Source organism: Gossypium raimondii, chromosome 9 (assembly GCF_025698545.1).
Source record: "Gossypium raimondii isolate GPD5lz chromosome 9, ASM2569854v1, whole genome shotgun sequence".
NCBI classification, from domain to species: Eukaryota; Viridiplantae; Streptophyta; class Magnoliopsida; order Malvales; family Malvaceae; genus Gossypium; species Gossypium raimondii.
In genome coordinates this window covers 28,123,603-28,145,403 of record NC_068573.1, presented here as the reverse complement: position 1 = coordinate 28,145,403, position 21,801 = coordinate 28,123,603, and the positions used below count along the sequence as shown (strand labels likewise).

At 31.2% G+C, this 21,801-nt stretch overlaps 1 non-coding gene across 1 annotated transcript; it reads left to right on the top strand.

The window, feature by feature from the left end:
* The first annotated feature begins 20,233 nt into the window (after nucleotides 1–20,233).
* TRNAS-AGA (transfer RNA serine (anticodon AGA)) lies at nucleotides 20,234–20,315 on the top strand. The gene has a single exon. It is a non-coding gene; the product is annotated as a tRNA-Ser (tRNA).
* The last annotated feature ends 1,486 nt before the right edge of the window (nucleotides 20,316–21,801 follow it).

Here is a 21,801-nt window from a genome sequence, read left to right as displayed (position 1 = left end):
TTAACCGAAACTTAAATTAAATTAAAAGGATAAATTGCGATAAAATAAATAAAACACCAAAATGAAAAAAGAGTGAAAACAAACGAGGACCAAATGAGCAATTATCCCAATCCTCAGGACATGCGTCCCCTCTCCAGGAGATCAGCGAACCGAGGATTTAATTGAAAGCATGATAAAATTTAATGGCAAAATTTCTAAGAAGAAAAAATAGTGAAATTAGGACTAAATTAAAACAACCCAAAAGGCGGAAGGACTAGGAGCGCAAATATCCCCTTAAGGTAAAAACACGCGGATCCTAGGGGATGGATCGGGTCGGTTATGGGTCGCGTCAAAACGACGTCGTTTTGTCTTCTAAAAATCGGCCCAAAACGGCATCGTTGAGACCGCTTATGTAAACCAAAAAAATTCAAAAAAATCATTAATTCATTCAATTAAAAAAATTGAAAGCCCCATTTTCCTCTCAAAGTCTCATTTGGCCGGCCTTGTTGCTGGCGAGTCCCGACCACCGTCGTCGGCTATAGCTCCACCGTCTACAGTGGCCAAAAAACCTAAACGACCCCTATTTTCGGCCTTTTGGCTCCCAGAATCCAAACCTGGGGTCGGTTTCCTCAAAAACTCGTCAAAAGTCGCTAAAAAAACAAAAATATATATAAAAGAGAAAATCACCTTCGAATTTGTATTCTGCTTGTTCTTTTTTTATTGCTCTTTTTTTAAAGGAAAAGAAGATCCTTTTTGTGTTACAAAAATCGGTTTTTATAACTGAGAAGGTATTACAATATATGTTTTTTATTGCTTACTTATGCTTATTTTCCCATTTTTGTGTTTCTTGCATGGGCGGTAGAAGTCAACAGGGTTGTTGCTGCCGTTTTGGTGCAAAGGAGAAGTTTTCGGGAGTCGCTTCCGCTGACATGTTAGGGAGCGACACGGCAATAGGGGCTAGGGTTTTTTTTGGCTTTTACTGAAAATATTTAGGTTGCAGGCCTGTAATTAGGACTTAGGGTTTTTATTGATTTGGGCTATTTGGGCCTGATATATGTTTTGTAACGAAATTTGGGACTGTTATTTTTTATTTTTATTTGGTTTGGTTTGGGCCTGTTACAATGGAATAAATTGATCAAAATAGAAAGACGCAACTCAAGTATAATTAAATTCGTGGAGTTTTTGGACCAGTAGTCCAAATATCTAAATGTATAAAGCTAGTGAGGGTGTAATGAAGTAGTTTTGCAAAAGTGGAATAAAAATATGAAGTTTTTCGCTAAGTCCTGGCATTGATTATGAAAATATATAATATTCTTTTGTGGTGGATGCAATAACCTTTAGATATATAATTAAATTGACAATTCATAAAAGATTGAACTTACGTCTAATGGTTATTGTTACAACCTTTATGAATCACTATATAGTAAAGTTTATATTAAAATCCTTGAAGGGTTTAGGATGCTAGAAGCATATCAAAATTCTCGAGAAATTGTTCATTTATATGAATTGAAATAATTTGAAGATATGTAGTAAATTTGACTTAGTGAATAGTAGTTGAAGGAGGATTATAAAATTATCCAAAATTCCTATTTGTGTTTTTGTAAAAGAATCATAATTAAAGTTTGTTATGATTATTGTTGAATCTCTTGAGGAGCTCAAAATATATTTCCCCCAAATTTCCCTCACTCATGACTTTTAAAAGAATGGTAATATAATTGTTTATCAAATACATTCAAATAGTCATTTGAAAAACTAGTATTCAAGATTGAATACATGGAATGTGAGAAAATATGTGATGTTTTCATGAGGGGGAGTAAATACGCGTTGCACTCTTTTTCCCTAAATCACTGTCCCATTGGATTTTCCTGATAAGGTTTTTAATGAGGCAGCATATTATGCATATTATAGATTGTGTACTCTTTTTCCTTAATTAGGTTTTTATCCCATAGGGTTTTTCATAATAAGGTTTTAACGAGGCACATTATCTACTAATTGACATCCAAGGGGGAGTGTTATGAATATCTTATTAAGTGGATGTCCATCATGATCAAGATAAAGTTTTGATGTACTTTAAATTCTAATAGTTATTAGAATTTGATCTCTACTTCTGATACGAACTCGTCTCGGAATGATTTGAGTCGTATGTGTTTGGCCAATCATGAATTTGAGTAAAGCTAAGTTCTTTTCAACAGAATAGATGAAAGGCTCCAAACAAAATTTTTAAAAGGAAGAAGGTTAAACAATGAAAGGAAAGATCGGCTAAGGGTAGAGAATGAACCAACAATAGAGATTGTTGACCCGAATCTCAAAGTAGCTCTTAGGTGAATGTCGGTTTAGGAAAATCAGCAAAGAACCTTGACCCACTATCAAATGTGATAGAAACCAAAGGTATAATGAACGCCACACCAAAGGTGATAAGTTCGGTTTGGCAAAGGAATGAATGACGCCACAAGATAACTTGATAAGTCAATTCAGTCCCGAAAAGAACAAGGAGAATTGGAAATCTCACAAGTTTCAATTTTAACATAAATTCAGCAAAAGTCCCTTACAATGAGCTGATTACAAGTATTTATAATGCTAAATAAGGCCTAGCTGAAAAGCCACAATTATTCAACTTAAATGAGCTAATAATGAGCTGAAATTAACTTAATCATTAAGCATAAACTCTTGAAATTCCAGGCCTATGTAACAGCAACTTTAATATTCCAATTCAACTGATTAAATGATCTTGAATGCTTAGGTTTCATTCTTGAGCAGCCAAAGAGTTTAGGAAGAGCTTTAAATTCTCCCTTGGACAGCCAAATAGACACCATGGAGAAAAAGAATAGGCTACTGAATTTAAAGGATGTATAATGTTTTCCTTTAAATAATGTAACAGCTCCTTTGAATGATGTATAATGCTCTCCTTTAATTGATGTAACAGCCTCTTATATGTAACTGATTCCAACTGAATAGTCACAATTAACACTTTGTAATAGCCCTTGTACTTAACTGATTCCAAATAAATAGTCACCTGCAAACATTTATTAACAAGAACATTAAAACACATTTAAACACACTAAACTTAATAAGCAACTAAATAGCCACCTGCAAGCATTTATTAACAAACACAATAAAACACATTTAACACATTTAAACACATATTAGACTTAATAAGTTTAATTAATAAACTGTAAATAAACACATTTAACACTTAATTTAATAAACTAAAAACACATGCAACAATAAATTATTCCAGCAATTAAATTAACTAAGATGAACTTAATTAACTAAGATGAGTAACTTATTCCAACAACTTAATTAACTAAGATGAACTCAATTAACTAAGATGCGTAATTTATTCCAGCAACTAAGTACTTATTCCAGCAAATTAAAAATGTGTTGAAGTTAAGCTAAATGAGCTTGGGTTGAACTAGACGAGCTTGAAGAAGCTAGAATTGAGTTCATTGAGCTGAAATTAAGCTTCATTTTGCACTTGGGCCCCTCGAGCTTAGGCCAATTCTGAGGTCGTTGAGTTGTATCAAAACATGATGCGACCGGGATTGCATCAACTTCTTTTATACTTCTTATGCCTATAAATAGAGACTCTGATGAAGCATTGTAATCATCCATTTTGATCAATAAAGTACATGCTCTATTGCTTTCATATTTTTTATTCTTTATTCTCTCCATCTCTCTTTATTTTTGATTATTTGAAAATTTATTTGATTACCTTTTGATCAATAAAGATTTATTGATTATTTTTGATTACTTGAAAATTTATTTTTTAAAAATATTTATAAAAGGCTTAATATAACATTCGATTTTGAACTTAACACTTTTTCTTAATTTTGCACCTAAACTTTTTATTGCCTAATTTGGTACTTGAAAATTTTTTCGGGTCCAATTTTGTACCTAAACTTGACATTTATTTTCCTAATTTGGTACCTAAATTTTTTTAGGTTCAATTTGATACCTAAATTTATTAAATGTAATACAAATTATGCAAAACACTAGCGGTGTTAAATTTTCTTTTGTTATGCTACAAAAATATTGTCAATAGAGGAAATTCATGTTAAAAACAATAGGTATTGAGCTATGCTTAACGATTATTATTAAATAAGAAAAAAGATTTTTTAAATCCCAAATTAAAATAAATTCATTATTTTCAATTAATAAAATAATTAAATAAATAAAACTAAAAGTAATTGAATATATAAAATACAAAAAAAATTCATATTAGCTGTCACATGCCGATCATACATAGACTATTTTTGCTACCTCATAAAAAATAACATTTTTAGAAATTGGAGTAATTTGTAAAACGTTTGACAAGTATCAAATCGAACAAAAAAAAGATTAGGTATCAAATTAGGAAAAATAGTCAAGTTTAGGTACCAATGGACCCCCAAAAAGTTTAAGTACCAACTTATGAAAAAGTGTCAAGTTTAGATACCAAATTAAGAAAAAGTGTTAAGTTTTAGTACCAAATATTATATTAAGCCTTATAAATTTTTTTGAAACTTTTATAAATAATGTCCAAAAGCTTAAAATAAATCCAAAAATTTAAACGTCAACATTTATACTAAAACCGAGGATAGTTCAAAATATCTAAAAGAACTTGATTGAATCGAACCAAACTCACCCCTATTTTTTAGATTTTATATAATTTATCTTTTAATTTTTAGATAATGACATGGCACTTTAAGACAGTGTTACATCATCAAATCTTAATAAAATCCAAATTTAGAGACTAAATTGAAAAATAATTATCAAAATTTAAAACTAATGTGGAAGAAAAAGTTCAAGGACTAAATGAAAAAAATATCAAATTTAGAGATTAAATATTGCTTAATTCCAAAAATAACTTTAAATTTATTTAGTGAGGCTTTAGGTTGGCCCGATTTGGGCCTAAACATGGAAATGCAAAAATATAATTAAAAAATTGGCCATTGAGGCTTGTAGTTTATTACTATAAAAATAGAGTTTCTTGATTTGACTTAGGTTTTGTTTAGCATTACTTTTCAAAAAGTACTTTTGGAGTCAAAAGTACTTTTCAAGTAAGAAGCAAAGCTAAATAAACAAATTTTGGAGTCAGAAGTGCTTTTGAAAAGTGATTTTTTTTTTAAATAATTGACTGGGGTATTATAATAAAAAGGAAACACAAGAAAAACAGCTCATAACAATACTGGACTAGGCTGTAAACAAAAACATAGGCTGCAAATTAAACATCCTATAAAGCCAACCGACTGAAATGTTCAGAATTTAAAAACCTAATTAAATAACAATAATAAAAGTAGAAGAAACATAGAAAAACCAACCGTCATTTCCCCAATCACATCAAACATCCTGTAACTATTACTCTTCTCGACTTTTCAATTTCAAAAGAGCGTCAGGTCTGTTTCAAAAAGATAGCAACAACTTCCAAGAAATCTCCTTATTTGCTTTCTTTTACCGTTTCAATTTGTCTTCCTCGTCTCTCATCAGTCTGGATTTTGTGCCCGCCTTGCTCCTAGAACAATCAGGTACATCTCTTCCCCTTTTTTAACTGCATCGTTTGCAAGATTATGAGCTGGGCCATTTTCTATTCTTTGAATGAATCTGAAAACAATTTTCTGAAAGCGAGAGCTATTACCCTGAATATCTTTAATAATCGCTCCGATAACTGATTTGTCCCTTGTTGTTGATTGACATTTGTTAATAATTGTTTTCGAGTCCCCAATAATCGTGACTGATTCTATCCCCATGCTGATACCTAACTTGGTTGCCTCTAAACATGCGTATGCTTCTGCAACAAACAGGGATGAAATGTTGGAGTGCAAAGTCGACTTTGAGGCTCTAATCATGCCATCTTGATCCCGAACAACCATTCCTGACGCCGATTTGAAATTCCTGTTATCAAAGGCTGCATCAAACTGTATTATCTCCCTTGATGTTTCTCTGTCTTGTCTTTCAGCTTCAGTGAGCGCGTGAGTAATCTTACTTCCCCTAACTCCTTCAAGTTCCATCAGAAACACGTGATGGCTATCGTCCTCCTCAGAATGGCAACGAGGGCATCTGGCGTTTGTGGTCACTCTTTTATATCTCAGATTAGATAGGGATGGGATATAGTTCCAGGAAATCCGCCATATAAGGATTAAAATTTTTTGTGGTAGTTGTAAATTCCATAAATTCTTGTAAAATTCTTTAGTTTCAGTGTGTACTAAGTAACTACTAGGATCCAGGCTAGCTTCTTGTAATAGTTTGTAGGTGCTCTAGACTGAGAAATCACCAGAATATTCACCTTTCCACACCTGCATATCCTCCCAGTCTATTCTTGCAAGAGGGATCTGTAGAATTCTTTGAGCAACATCCCATTGGAAGGTAGTTGTATTTGTCTCTACTTTTCACATCTTGGTTATGCTGTCAATTAGGTCTGATACTAAATTTAACCCCTCATTTCTTTCTCTGTTATGCCATATCTCAGGTTCAATCCTGGTATCCATCGATCATTCCAAATAGATATTGCGGTTCCTTTTCCCACTCTCCAACTTAGCCCCTTGAGAAGGTTTCCTTTTGCTGTCCAAATACTCTTCCAGGTAAGAGATGGTAAGTTTCCCAACAGTGCATTTAGATAACACGTCTGTGGATAATATTTAGCTTTAAGCACTCTTGCTAAAAGGGAATTTGGATAATTTATTAAATGCCATCCTGCTTGGCTAATAAGGCGATATTAAACTGACTAAGCTTTCAAAAACCCATTCCTCTGTTTTTCCACGAGCACCAATGAATACCCTTTTACATGACCTTTCTGCCACCAATATTTTGCAACAATACACCAATGAATACCCTTTTACATGACCTTTCTGCCACCAATATTTTGCAACAATACTTTCCAGATCTTTGCATAGTGATTTTGGGAGTAAAAAACATGCCATTGAATATGTCGGTATGGCTTGAAGAACAGCCTTTATGAAAACCAGTTTTCCCCCTTACGACAAAAATCGATTACTCCAATTCTCAATATGCTTCTTCAATCTATCTTTCAAAACCCTAAAAGATTGTTTCTTTTTTCATCCAACCATATTTGGCAAGCCTAAATAACGTTCAGGCTCATCTGAACTCTGAAAACCCAGCAAATGAACAACTGAACTCCTTTCTTCCTCTGACGTGTTTTTACTAAAGAAAACGGTAGATTTAGCGAAATTCACGCATTGACCCGAGCATCGCTTATACTCTCTCAGGATCTCCTTAATTGCTGTGGCTCTTTTTCTTGACGCTTCCCCGAATAAAATGTAGTCGTCTGCAAATAATAAGTGTGTTACTTGTGGGCCACTTCTTCTTGCCTTGACTCCTTTTAATACTTCTTCATTTGAAGCTATTCTCATGAGACTGGATAATCCCTCTCCACATATTAGAAATAGAAACGGACTCAATGGATCCCCTTGTCTCAGTCCCCTTTTTGGATTAAAAGTTTCTCCAATACTACTATTGACCTCAACTTGATCAGAAACAGTAGACATGCAATTCATGAGAGAATCTATCCAATTTTCGGCAAAACCCATCCTCAGCATTATTTCCCGAATAAATCTCCATTCAACCCTGTCGTATGTTTTACTCATGTCAAGTTTAACTGCCATAAAACCCTTATTCCCCATTCTTTTTTGTTTCAGTATGTGTAATAATTCATAGGCCAGCAAAACATTGTCTGAAATTAATCTTCCTGGCACAAAAGCACTTTGCGCACTATCGATGCATTTATCAATAATCCCTCTAAATCTGCTTGCAATAGCCTTAGCTATGATTTTATAAATAACATTACATAAATTGATTGGCCTAAAATGTGTCATATTAGAAGGATTACTAATTTTTGGGATAAGGACAATATGCGTTAAATTAATTGAACTAACCTCCATTCCGCCATTTAAGTGAAGTAAACAAAATGCCATAACCTCCTCTCCAATGAAATGCCAACATTTTTTATAGAATAGAGCCGAAAAGCCATCTTCACCGGGTGCCTTTGTAGGATGAATATTAAACAATGCCTCTCTAACCTCTTCTTTTGTATATGGTTCTATAAGTTTTCTGTTATCTTCTTCAGAAATACATCGATTAATTCCCGTAAGCAAATTATCAAAATTCACTTGATTCACTGTATTGAATAAATTCTGAAAATAGGATCGTGCTATACTTCCTATTTCTTGAAGATCGTCCATTTCCACTCCGCAATCGCTTTGTAATTTGTTTATCATATTTTTCCTCTTCCTCTGCGTTGCTTCACTGTGAAAGAAGGTTGTATTTATGTTGCCTAGTCTCAGCCAACTTTGTCTTGCCCTTTGTTCCCAGTATCTTTCATCCTTTTCAATTTCAAAATTTAGTTGAATCTTCGTATCAATTATCTCAGCCAAATTGATATCGTCTCTTTCCGCTTCCATCAGTTTTGATAACTTTGCTGATAAAAGTTCTTTTTTCCCTTGTTTCCTTTTCCGTACTTGTCTCACCCAATTTTCCATTCCTCCCTTTAAATTTCCAATTTCTGTAGAAAATTTCCAGATGCTGTTTCCCATATATATTTAGCTTCATCAAGGAAAGAATCTTCCAAGATCCACCAGGCTTCAAATTTGAAATGACTCTTTGGTCTTCGTTTATCTTCCTTAGCTGTGTTAATTAATAAGGGACAATGATCAGAAAAAGAGTGAAACAGTTGCTGAACTTTTACCATAGGAAACATAGAAATCCAGTTTTCGTTTGCAACACTCCTGTCCAGTCGTTCTTGTATGCATGTTTCCGGTAAATTATCTCTTTCCCATGTAAACCATCTGCCAGAATATCCCACATCAGCTAACTGGCAAAATTTTAAAGCTTCACGGAACATCTCCATTCTTTTTTCATCTCTAAGCAAACCTTTTTTTTTCAAAATTATACATAATCTCATTAAAATCTCCGCATACAAACCAAGGAATTTCCTTATTTTTACGGATACTTTTTAGCACTGCCCATAAGTCTTCTCTATCGCACGCATATGGTGTTCCATAAAATCCAGTAAGCCGCCATGTAGCATCTCTTTCATCATCAACCACCATCACATCAATATGTCTTTTAGAGAAATTCTAGAGCGTAACATTAATATCATTTCGCCATGCCAGACACAACCCTCCTCTAGTACCCTCTAAATCCACATCAATACCATTCGCAAAACCACATATACGACGAATTCTTTCCATCTGATTTCTACAAAGCTTGGTCTCCATGAAGAAGATAATTTGGGGATTATAATTCTTCAGCGAATGCTGAAGTCTTCGAACTATCCGTGGATTCCCCAATCCACGGACATTCCAACTTAATATTTTCATTGCGCCTAGTCGGCTTGCTATTTGGCAGCCGCCGATGTTAAATGATTGAATTCCACCACTCTACTACTTCTTGCCATCATATTGCCCTTCTCTTATCTTCCTGCACAATCTTTAATTTCCCCTCTAGATCTCTTCTTTCTCTCCTCCCCCATAAGAGCAACTTCCACCAAATCATGTTCCATCATAATATTCGCACAATTTTCCTTTCTTTGGCCTACGCAACCTAAGCCTCCTTCCAGATTGAGACCAAGAATTAGATCAACAGGCTTCCCAAATCTTAATTTTCTACCTGTCTTCTGTTGCCCCATTCGGACCTCTTTATTTTCTTCACCAAGCCCTCCCCTATCATCATCTGTTTCATCCCGTAACCAAATACTTTTTATGGATAGTGACCTTCGAGATTGTGTTCTGATAAATAAATCCCATCCCAAATCTGCCATTTCTACTCCAATATTCATTTTTGTTTCACAGAATGAATCACTATGACCCAGTCTTTCACAGAAAAACCAAAAAAGTGATAGTCTTTCATACTTAAAAGTAATGTATGAACGTCTCTCCCCAAATAAAATTTGTTTCCTCCTTTTCAAAGGGCGCCTTACATCAATTTTGACCCTGATCCGCATAAAGTTCCTGTTTTCTTTCCCTAATTATGAGACGTCATATTCCAGAAAGTTCCCCAAAAAATTCCCCAGCTGCGTAGCTAAATTTTCAGAATATAGGCCAATTGGCACATCATGGATATAAACCCAGAAAGGTGTCAAAACTAGAGGGACCTGTAACGGATCCTCTCCAACTTACAATTTGTAAAGTATCAACAAATGATTGTTAAAGGTCCAAGGGGAACCCTTTAACACCCTGTCCATATCCATAGCATGAAAGATTGAAACAAAAACTTTTTTCCCCAGATATCAAATTCGAACATCCCGAACCGGATGCCACTAGCTGTGAGAAAACATCCTACAAGTTGAAAAAACTCACCCTCTATTTCCAGATTTGGATCTATTGGTATGAGAATAGCATCCTCTTCTTCCTCATTGATTGACAAGTGGGCTAATTCATTCTCCATCTTTTCTAGGCCACTGTTATGAATCCACTTCCTGAAGCGATAGACAAGACAAGTGGGATACACAGAAATCAAATAACAAAAAATTCACGAGAACAAGAAAACAAAGACTTCTACCAGCGGCGGCAGACAAAAACGTGCTAGGGTAGCAGACTTTTATTTATTTTGGTGTTAACATTTGAAGATAGCAACATAATTTTGAAAAGTGATTTTAAATTTAAAAGCAAAAGCAGTTTTTTTTTTTTAGCTTTTGCTATTGACAAAAGTGCTTTTGGACCAAATGATAGTTTTAACCCTTATAATATATTTTATATAATATTTATATTTTGTATGTAATTATTTTCCTATTAAAATTTATTTTATATATATATATAATATTATACTTTTAAATTTTTATTGGTTATATTTTATTATTTAAAATATAATTTATATATTCAATTAAATTTTATGAATAATTAATATTAATTTTTAAAATATTTAAAATTTATATTTCATATATTAAAATATTAACAACAAATTATAATAAATTATTTTTTATATTCTTACTAAGATATCATAATATTAACTAATTTGAACATTATTTAAATGCATATTTATTGCTTTATAACACTATGTCTAAAATAGACTTTTTGACAGCAATACTAAGGGCCAATTCTTCATTGCTTAAAAAAAACACATCTGACTCCAAAAGCACTTTTGGAAGAAAAGCTGTGCAGAACAAGCTGCTTTTAGCTGAAAGCTTTTCCTCTCCCAAAAGCACTTTTGGTGCTTAATTACTTTTTCACCCCTCCAATAACATAGTACTTTCCTTTTTTTTTCTTAGTGCTTAATTACAAATGTGTTAAAATCATTAATTAAAAATAAAAAAACATTTTTTAAATTACTAATTACAAATATTTAATGGTTATATTTAAATACTTAAAATATAGTTTATATGTTCTAATTAAATTTTATAAATAATTAATATTTATTGGTTAAAAATATTTAAAATTTATATTTCATATATTAAAATATTAACAACAAGTTATAATAATTTTTTTATATTCTTACTAAAATATAATAATATTAACTAATTTAAATATTATTTAAATGCATATTAGTTACTTGATAATAACATGTCTAAAATGGACATTTTATTTCTCAAAAGCACTTTTTGACAGCAATGCTAAACTCAAATTTTAAACCAAACTTTTCAAAAGCACTTCTTAAAAGCACTTTTCCACAGCACTTTTCAAAAGCATTGCCAAACTAGCCCTAAACACTTAAATCTTAAACCAAACTTTTCAAAAATACTTCTCAAAATCACTTTTCCACAGCACTTTTTAAAAACACTTCTCAAAAGCAATGCTAAACCAGCCCTTAATCAAATCCAGCCGAATTTGAATAATGAGAATCTTGAGTTTGAGCTAAATGTGAAATTAACAGCTTAATATTTATCTCAAACCCGATTTATCATTAATTTCTAAGCTCAAGCTAGATTAAATGTGTTTATCAAATATTTATATTCAAGTTCAAATTCGAGCTCGATTAAGTTTATTCATAGTTCAGCTCTTTTTATTTAATAAGGGAAAAATGTAATTTCATAATATAAAAATATATCAAAATGAAAAACTCAATTAGGCTCGTGAGTTGTTTGAATAGAATATTATGATACTTGTATTAGGCTTAATTGATAACTCAAGCTGCTCAAGTTTGGCTTGATAATTACTAATACAAACTCAGGGTGTAACTACCTGAAAGTCAGTGATATCGAAAATGGGGTATGGAAATGGTGGTTTTGAAACCCCATTTTCGATGTTCAAACTTGTAAATATTATTATTTAATATTTATGAGGTTAGTATGAAATTTAATTTAATTTTGGTCCTTTAATTTCGTTAATTGGATAGTTAATTAAAGTACACATGTATCAATCCTAAAGTTAATGGTGTCCAATAATTTGATTTCGGGACCATGTTTCCATAAATTGAGATCGTAAATATTTAGGAATTATATTAGAAATGAATTGAATTTTGGATAAGTAATTTTATTAAATTAGTGATTAATTAAGGTACAGGGACTAAATTATAAAAGTAGTAAAAGTTCAATCGTTAAGGATTTTCTTAATCGAAAAATGTATTAAGCATCTAAATTGAAATTATACCATCTTATATATAAGATGGACGGGAAGTGGATTAAATTCATTATAATTTTCAAAAAAAAATGATAAATGGTTAAAATAACAAGACATGGTGGAATGAAAGAGAAAGTCCTCTTTCCCATGCAACCAAACCGTGAGAAGAGAAAAAAAGGAAGAAGAACACATTCGACCCTAAGGTTTTGAGATTTTAAAGCTTCGTGCAATTTAGTCATTTTCTTATAATTTTTATATTTTTGAGATCGTGGGAACTTAATATAGTTGACCCGTGTGTTATTTTTTAAAACTGTTAAAATTTTGGAAAGATGTAATTGATAATTTCTTGAATTTTTAGGTATTAAATTGATAGATTTTAAGATTAGAAGTGAAAAAGACTAAATTATGAAGTTAATTGATATTGTTGTTCAATAGGGATTAAAATGCATAAATTGTGAAATTGGTTGTATAAATGAAAATAGGAGGTCCTAAATGCACTATAGTGAAATTGGATTGAAATTTGAGTTCTAAATTGAAAGTTAGGTTAGTCCCCATTTTAAGGACTAAATTAAATAAAATGAAAAACTTTAGGAAACATCCGAAAGATGAAATTGAATTGATACATGCTTGAGATAGGCTGTTATAAGGTATTTAGAATTGATAAATTGAAATGAATTATTATTTAGATTAGAAATTGAACCAATCGAAAGATAGTAACGGAAAAGGAAAAATTACAAATTAGTCATCGATGTCTTGCTAGTAGTTGTTTTGTCTGGTAAGTTCATATGGAACTTACTATGTAAATTTTATGATATATTTGATTATATTTAATGTTTATTTGTTATATTAATTATAACTTTGATGATATTTGCTTATAAGGGACTAAATCATAAATTGTGAATTGTATGACAAGTATGAATACGTATATAGATGTTGGCTTAAATTGATTATATGCTTAACATTAGTAGATGATATGCTAGAATTATATAAGTTTTGAATGGAAATGTGGTATAAATAATTGGTGCCTTATTGAGTTAGGTGAGTTGGACCGATTATATAGATGAGAATGTTGTAGGTCAGATATGGTATGTATGTAGGGCTAATATATAATGTTTATTTTGGGATGATAGTTTTGGTTTGAACCTTGATGAATGTTTACTTTTGAAATTGTAAAAGATATATGAAGATGTGTATGTGATGGTAGCTTGTTAAATGGCATATATGCCATTTGAATGGAAAATTTTGATAGATTTATAATTGTTTGAACTTGGTTATATACGGCATGTATTTAGGAGATTTCATATTATCTTGTTATGCTTTGTTTTGTTGGGAACTTAGTTGATATTGAATCTATAATGTAATTGACAAATGTTTAATATGCACAAGTTTATTATCATGTTGTGGTATATATACATGTCGGTTTCTAAGCTACATGATTGAGCATGAATGAATTGAAGAATTGGATGGTTAATTAATTAAAATGGTATGTTAAAGTTGTTGAAAATTGGTGCCTTTGAGGTACATTGGTTAGTTGATTATTAGGTTATCCAAATAATTTTGTGTATGCTTTTAAGACGATTTTATACAGGTTTTAGGTGTCTAAGACACTAATTGCAACGGGTTTGAGTTTGGGGTATGAAAAACATTAAAAACATATGATTTTTGGCCATTTGGGATTGGTTTGAGGAATCAGTACTTTACCAAATGAACAGTATTTTAAAAACGATAGAATTACAATTTGGTATCAGTACCTAGCCTTGGTATCGATACTTACACTTGAATTTTTTTTAAAAAAATTCAGTTTGGTCCTCCTACAAGCTCGGCATAACTCCAGAGCCCTCGTAAGCTTATTTAAGGCTCGATTTTAATTGAATATTAATTTATGCATGAATTTTTACCTCAAATCAATGATGGAATAAATTGTTTCTATATTTGTATGTACCTTGCGGGTGTTACACGAACTAGGTTTATGTGCGAATTGAGTCAATGTGTGGATCATGTAAATGGGCAAAGTTGTGTCAAGGCGCGAACTGTCACTATAATGTAAGTGTGAACTAATTTTGTAAGTAGTCATACACTAATTGGTTTTTTCATGTGTACGCGAACTAGCTTTGTCAAGTGTGTGCAAACTAATTCATTAAAGTTGTTATGTAACACCCCTAAACCCTCTCCGTCGCCAGATTTAGAGTCACGAGCATTACTAACAAATCAAACAATTAATCAATCATAATCAACATAAAAGCTAGTCATTAACAATATAATATACAGGGGCAGGACACAATAATCAAATCATACCATACTAGAATATTATACAATCAAATAAATGATTCATGCTATGCAATGCTAAACTTGGTCTTCCATTGTTTACACTCTTATCACTATTTATACATTGCTAAACTTAGTCTTCCGCTGTCTACACTCTTATCACTATTTATCCCTTCTTGAATGTCAGAATTCATATACATACAAGACTATTCCAATTATTAGCATCAAAGTATTGATCCATACTCTGACTATGATTATCTTTTTAATTTATCTTCAATAATGTTAGTAAAATGCACCTAATATAGGTTTGCTAATCTATTCTAATTCAGAGCAAAAGTTACTCTTACAGCCCCTATTATAAGTCTATGAGACCCTAAAAGTAGTTCAAAAATAGGCAGGGACTAATTTGGAATAATTCTGGAAGTTTAGGAAATAATTACAAAAATTTTGATATAGAGGTCACACACCCGTGTGGTCAGGCCGTGTGCCTCACACGGCTGAGACACACACCTGTGTCTCAAGCCTTGTAACAATCAAAATAGGGACACACGCCCGTGTAGCCAGGTCATATGGAATGCCCAGGCCGTGTGACTCTCGAAGTTGAGACACACAGCAGTGTTCCAGCCTGTGTCTTTGCTCGTGTAACTCACTAACTTAGGTCACATGCCCATGTGTGTTGCACGTGTGTGGCACACGCTCGTGTGGCCAAGCCGTGTGCACCTAAAAATACCTTAAAACTCAAGTTTATCATTTCCTATTTACTTGGGCACTAAACAACTCGATTACTAATCGATTAACCTACTCAAAACTCGATTAAACATGCCCAAAATACACCAAATTCATCACCTAATATGCCTAATCAATGTACCCTCATTGGTACGACATTTTATATGTTCAAAAACATCAACAGCACATCAAACATTCAAGACTTTCATTCATATCACATTTACCATATTTGAACTAACTTTCAACTTCTAAAGTTACCAAATTTGAAGCTAAGCACATACCAAGCATTATGCTAAGCTACCAAACTTTAAATTATCACATACCAAAATATAAACTAGGCTAACATACCAACATAGCCTCAACCACAACCATATACACATTTAACCACCATTTCACTAGCAACTAAGATAACAAAACCTTATAAACAATATCAACAAAAGACTCCCTAGGTACATGTCATTACAAAATAAGATATCACCACACTTGAGCTTGAGATTTGTGATTTGATGCTGAGTCGGTGATAAATCAAACAGTATCTAGCTTGCACATGGAAAATAAAACCATACGCTGAGTAAAACTCAGTGGTATTTCTATAATCCAAATAATATAAACTTAATATAAGTATTTAAAATGCAAAATGCAACAAGAAAGCTATGTTCAAGTGTTTCAATTCAATAGTATAATTTTTGCTCTTTCTTTATTCACATCTACTAAGATTTTCACATGTTCAAATATATAAGTATATATTAATGGCATTTCATTTAACATTTGAATACATCATCTCATGCAATGGCATGATTCATATCTTTGATCTATACTTGAATTCATTCAAGTTTCATATCTCAATTCATCATTTCATATTTCATTTCTTATCTCATAATCATTTCTTATATTTTCCATTTCAATATTTTCTCATCTCATATTCATTTATCATCTTTTCCATTTCAATATCAATCACATAAAATTATTATTTTACTTTCCCCTATTAAAACGACTCGGACTCGAACAGATACATGAATTCAACCAACACACCAGTTTGGCACCTAGTGCCTCATCGGATAAATCCGAAGTAATAACTGCGCCCAGCGCTATATAAATTGATACTTAGTGTCTCATTGGTTAAATCGAAGCAAATTGGCACCCAGTGCCTCATCAACTCGAGGTCAAAGAAATCCCTGAACTCTTCCTATCCTATGGCATGTCATCTATATCTGACTCAGCCCAATATAGTTAATAGGGTTTCATTTCACTTTTCAATACAACCAATGTCTCAATTTCACATATATACAAATTATCACATATAAATATATATTCAATTCAATCTCCATTTATATTCAATAAATTCATAATTTACCGAAACAATCCATTTCCATCGACTATGAATTCAGCTCAATTTCAAAGTGCAAAAGTATTCACCTCAAATGCTTAACATATGCAACAATTCAAAATGTAATAATTTATAACTTAGTTCGGATTATAGAAACACAAACCGTGAATTCTAAGCTATTCGACGTCGATTTTTGCTTCTCCTTTTTACTGGAGGATTCCTATACAACATTAGCTACGGGATAAAACAATTAAATATTGTTAATATTACACATTTCAATTTCACATTAAATTTTAAATTTTCACATTATATTTTGCTTATTCTTCAATTTAGTCCCTAAACCGAGACTAATTTTAACCTTCACATTTAAATTCATATTTTTATACTAATTTCATTCTAGACCACATTTAGTTTCCTATTTTCCAATTCGACCCTTAATTTTAAAATTTTCACAATTTAGTCCCTATTGTTCAAAATCAACAATTAATTTCACAATTTAGTCGTTTTCCATTTCCAACTTAAAAATCTATCTATTTAACCCTAATACTTAAACTATTCAACAATGTCAACATCTAAAATCTTGAACAATACTAAAAATTACAACATAAGTTGGGTAGCCCTAGATACCAGGATTCTAAAAATATAAAAATTACAAATATAGGGACTAAATTGCACTAACCAATTTGAGCTTGAACTTCCAAACCCCTAGTGTCGTGCGTTCTCTTCTCCTTTTTATTTCTTTCTTTCTTTTGTTTAATTTATACGCATCCACTTTCATTTCTATTTCATTTAATTTGTTTTCATTTTATTTATTATTATTACTAACTTTATAATATAACATATATAAAATATATATACATTTGCATTTACACTTAACCATATTCGGCCACCTATACACAACCATTTATTAAATGGTTTAATTGCTACTTTAACCCATTTAGTTTATTTCAATTTATAATTCAACTTTTAATCTTTACGCGATTTAATCCATGTACCTTAATAACTCTTAATTTCACAAATTTTACTAATTCAAAAATTAATTAACTACACAACTAACTTTGTAAATATTTACGAGTCTAGTTTACGGGAACGGAGTCCCAAGAATACACTTTTCGACACCCCTGACTATCGGGTCGTTACATGTTATATGTGAACTGACTTGGTGTGATGTGTAGATGCGAGCTCTTGGTAAAGTATCTAACTACAAGTTGAATCGTTGAAGTATCCTATAGCTCGGGTTGGCGACCGGATCGAGCGAGGGATGTTACAAGTTTTATTTACCTAACATGTTTATATTGAGAATGTTAAGCTTGGTAACTTCAAGTTATAAGTAAATGGTAGATATGTGCATAAAGATATACATATTTACTTAGATTAGAATTGTTAATGCTAATATTATCTTTTTAAATTATAGAAATATCATTGAATGCTTTACTTAGCATATGGGTTGTTTTTTCCATGCGCAGGTTAGATTTAATGCAAGATTTATGTGCATCGACCTCAACATCCAATCCGCAGTCTTGGTCTCAACAATGTTGTTGTTTCAAATTTTACTTATGGTTGGCTTGTACCTAATAGATTAAGTTTTGTGGTAGTTGAATGATGTTTTAATTAAATGTTATAACTTATATTCTAGTAGAAAAATATATATATTGGATTTATTGTATGTTATTAGGTGCTTTTATAAAACAAATATCAATTTTCTTTAGTATGATTAAAGAATGTTTATTGTCAGATAATTATCATATAAATTGTATAATTAAATTGTGAATTGATCATAGTTGCTTCGACAACGAATGTGTCATCCAATTGCTCGAACTTGGCGACCACGTTGGGTAATAGGGTGTTACAAAGGGTAAATTCATTTGAGTTCAAGAGTGATACATGCACGAATGAGGTAAAAATTATTAAATTAAAACATACCTATAATGACTTAATTTTAGCTAGTATCGGAAAATTTGATTTCGAGATCAAATTTCTTAAATCAAGCCAACATAGAAATATTAATCGAGAAGTTTATGTGACAAATATGGAATTAGAAAATAAAATTATTAAATAATTAGTTAGATAAGTTATCAAGCTTAGTACAAGAAATTAAATTGCAGGTAGCTAGAACTTGAGGGTTTAGGTGAGAAATTAAACAGGTCTTTAATAAGAAATTAACCCATGACTAAGTGACTCATTAATAACTTGAATGTGAAAGCTTTAGTTGGATAAAATCTTGTGCATAGCATGAGTTTAAACTAATTATATTAATAGGAGAATATGTTGATAAATTCAAAATAGACTTGTTAATTGGTTTGTCATTCGCGGTTCATTTGAAATTTGAGAAGGTTTGAGTAAAAATATTAGGTCCGAAAAATGATCTTAGGCAAAAATACTGGGCTTGTTTAAAATATGAGCCGGGCTCGGACTTGAACATTCAAGGCTCGAGTCCAACCCGATCTGACCCTATTTTAAGTTCATAATACTTTATACTATGGTATTTTTATATATTGTATAATTTATAACAAATAAAATATAAATTTATACTAAATATATAATATGACTCTAATGTAAACAATAAAATAATGCTAAGATGACTATATAAAAAAATCAATAAATAAAAATATATAAAATTATTAAATATTAAATTAAAATAATATAAATATTTTTAAAAAAATTAAAAATTAATATGTGTGGGCTTAATGGGCTTGGTTTAATCTTTTATAAATATGGACGGGTTTAGACAAAATTCTAGACCCATATTTCAAGCCGGCCAGGCTTGAGCAAGCATAAAGTATGTTAAAATCATACTTAGACCCAACCCAACCTATGAACATCCCCAATTCAAAATAATACAACCTACGAATATGGAAAACAAAAATGACAATATTGTATTACTCATGGTTAAAAGTAAAATCCAAATTTAAATGGAGAGCCAAGTTCAACTCTATGAATATTTGAGGTAAAAGTATCGTGGAGACCCTTGTATTAGAAGACAGATTGTATTTTGTTCCATCTACTTAAAAAATGAGCAAATTAGTCCATGTTAGATTAAAGAGCAAATTGATCATTCTATTAAAAATTCTATTCATTTTTACTGTTAAAAACTGGTCTTTGTATGTTAGAATGAGATACACGTGATATGTCATGTGTAACTTTGGTTATTCTGTTAGCCAAACTAGTTTTTAATGGTAAAAATGGATGAAATTTTTTAATAAAAATAACCAATTTGCTTTTTAATTTAATGTATATAAACTAATGTATCTTATTTTATAAATAAAAGAGACAAGATGTAATCTAATTGGAGAGATTCATGATACTTTTACAGAAGATTTGAATTTGGTTTTTGTTGTGGAATCAAGTTTTAGAGTAAAGAAAGTGATTCAAAATCAGATATTTTTAATACTCAACTTGAAAAGCATATCAAAAGTAATATAAAAGACTAAGCTGCTAATTGATTAATCAAGTGGGCGTGCCGGAGTGGTTATCGGGCATGACTAGAAATCATGTGGGCTTCGCCCGCGCAGGTTCGAATCCTGCCGCTCACGTTCTTTGAAGTATTTAAATTTTCAATTTATATTGCGAAAAGCGTCTTTTTCTAAATCAATTCCATTTTGAAATTTATTTAATATTTTAATCCTTAATTCCAACTTCAATCTTGTAAAGATTTAGTTGATCTCATCTTGACTTGTCTAGGAATTTTATATTATATTTTTTTTCAAAAATTAAACAAAATATGTTAGTTAATATTATAAAATTAAGCTAATGTAATAAAATAAAATAAAATAAAATAAAATAAAGTGTTTATAAAATTAAACTATATGTTATAAATTTGTAATTATATTTAAGCTATAAAATTTATAAACTTAAAACAAGATTATTTACTAAGTATATCAATGGTAAGATTTGACAAATTTTTACCGATATGATACTTAATTTTTCAAAAGAAAACTCAACTTGTTCCATCTTGAACATGATATTTATAAAATATTTATTTATAGAGTTATGATGGATTGAAACCTATTTTGGTATTCTTTATGTTCATTTTATGTTTCATGTTCGAGGTTCATGATTGTCCCCTCAATAATAAATATTTTTGGTTAAAACGAGTTGTCCTTTTTGCTCACCAAAGTATAAATAGAAAAAACATATCGAGAGGATCAAGATTTCAAGATAAAGTCCTTTGATAAACCATCACTTTTTTTGCTTATGGTTGCTACATTTTATCAAAAGCAAATAGCCAAACATGCAAAGTCGTTAAAAAAATATGCTCAAAACTTATTATGCTATCTCGAGACACTTAACCAAAAAAAAAAAACCCAGAGGTTTTTTTAAGCCCTCGAGTAAAGACAAAGGAAAAAAAAACTTATTACTAGCTTTCAACATGTGTAATTTGAAAATGATTCTTTGGATTGGAAAGACATTTTCACTAGACGAGACATATGTTCGATAAGTAAAGACCAATGTTTTTAAAACTAGAATGGTGGTTGAATCGGTCGGGCCACCAATTTTTCGGTTCAACCGATTTGACCAATCCTATTAAAAATTATTAAAAATTCAAAAAATAAAAATATTAAAATTAGAAGAAAAAAAACTCAATTCAACTAATCCTATCAAATTTTTTAGTCAATTCAACCGATCCATACCAATTCCTGATCTAACTAATTCAAAGCCATTCTCTGGATCGATACTCTAACCGATTTTCGGTCCAACCGATTCAATTCGATTCAAACATTATTGTTGAAGACATGCAAAATTTGGGAGGGAATCAATACACTATACAAAGTCTCCATAACTCGAATTTACTTGAATTTCTTACACAAGTTAGTTGCTCCTTCTCCATAGATCTACTCCTAGAAAACAAGTAGCTAGATGAGGCTTCACATCAGCAACTAATTTCATCTATTATAGTTGAGCTTAATCTTGATTCATTTGTTATACTAAAAAGAAGAAAAGAAAAAAAAAATCCATCCTTAATTCCAAGTATACAAGTCCAAGGGTCGAGTTACCGGTCAGAACATATAATATTTGAAA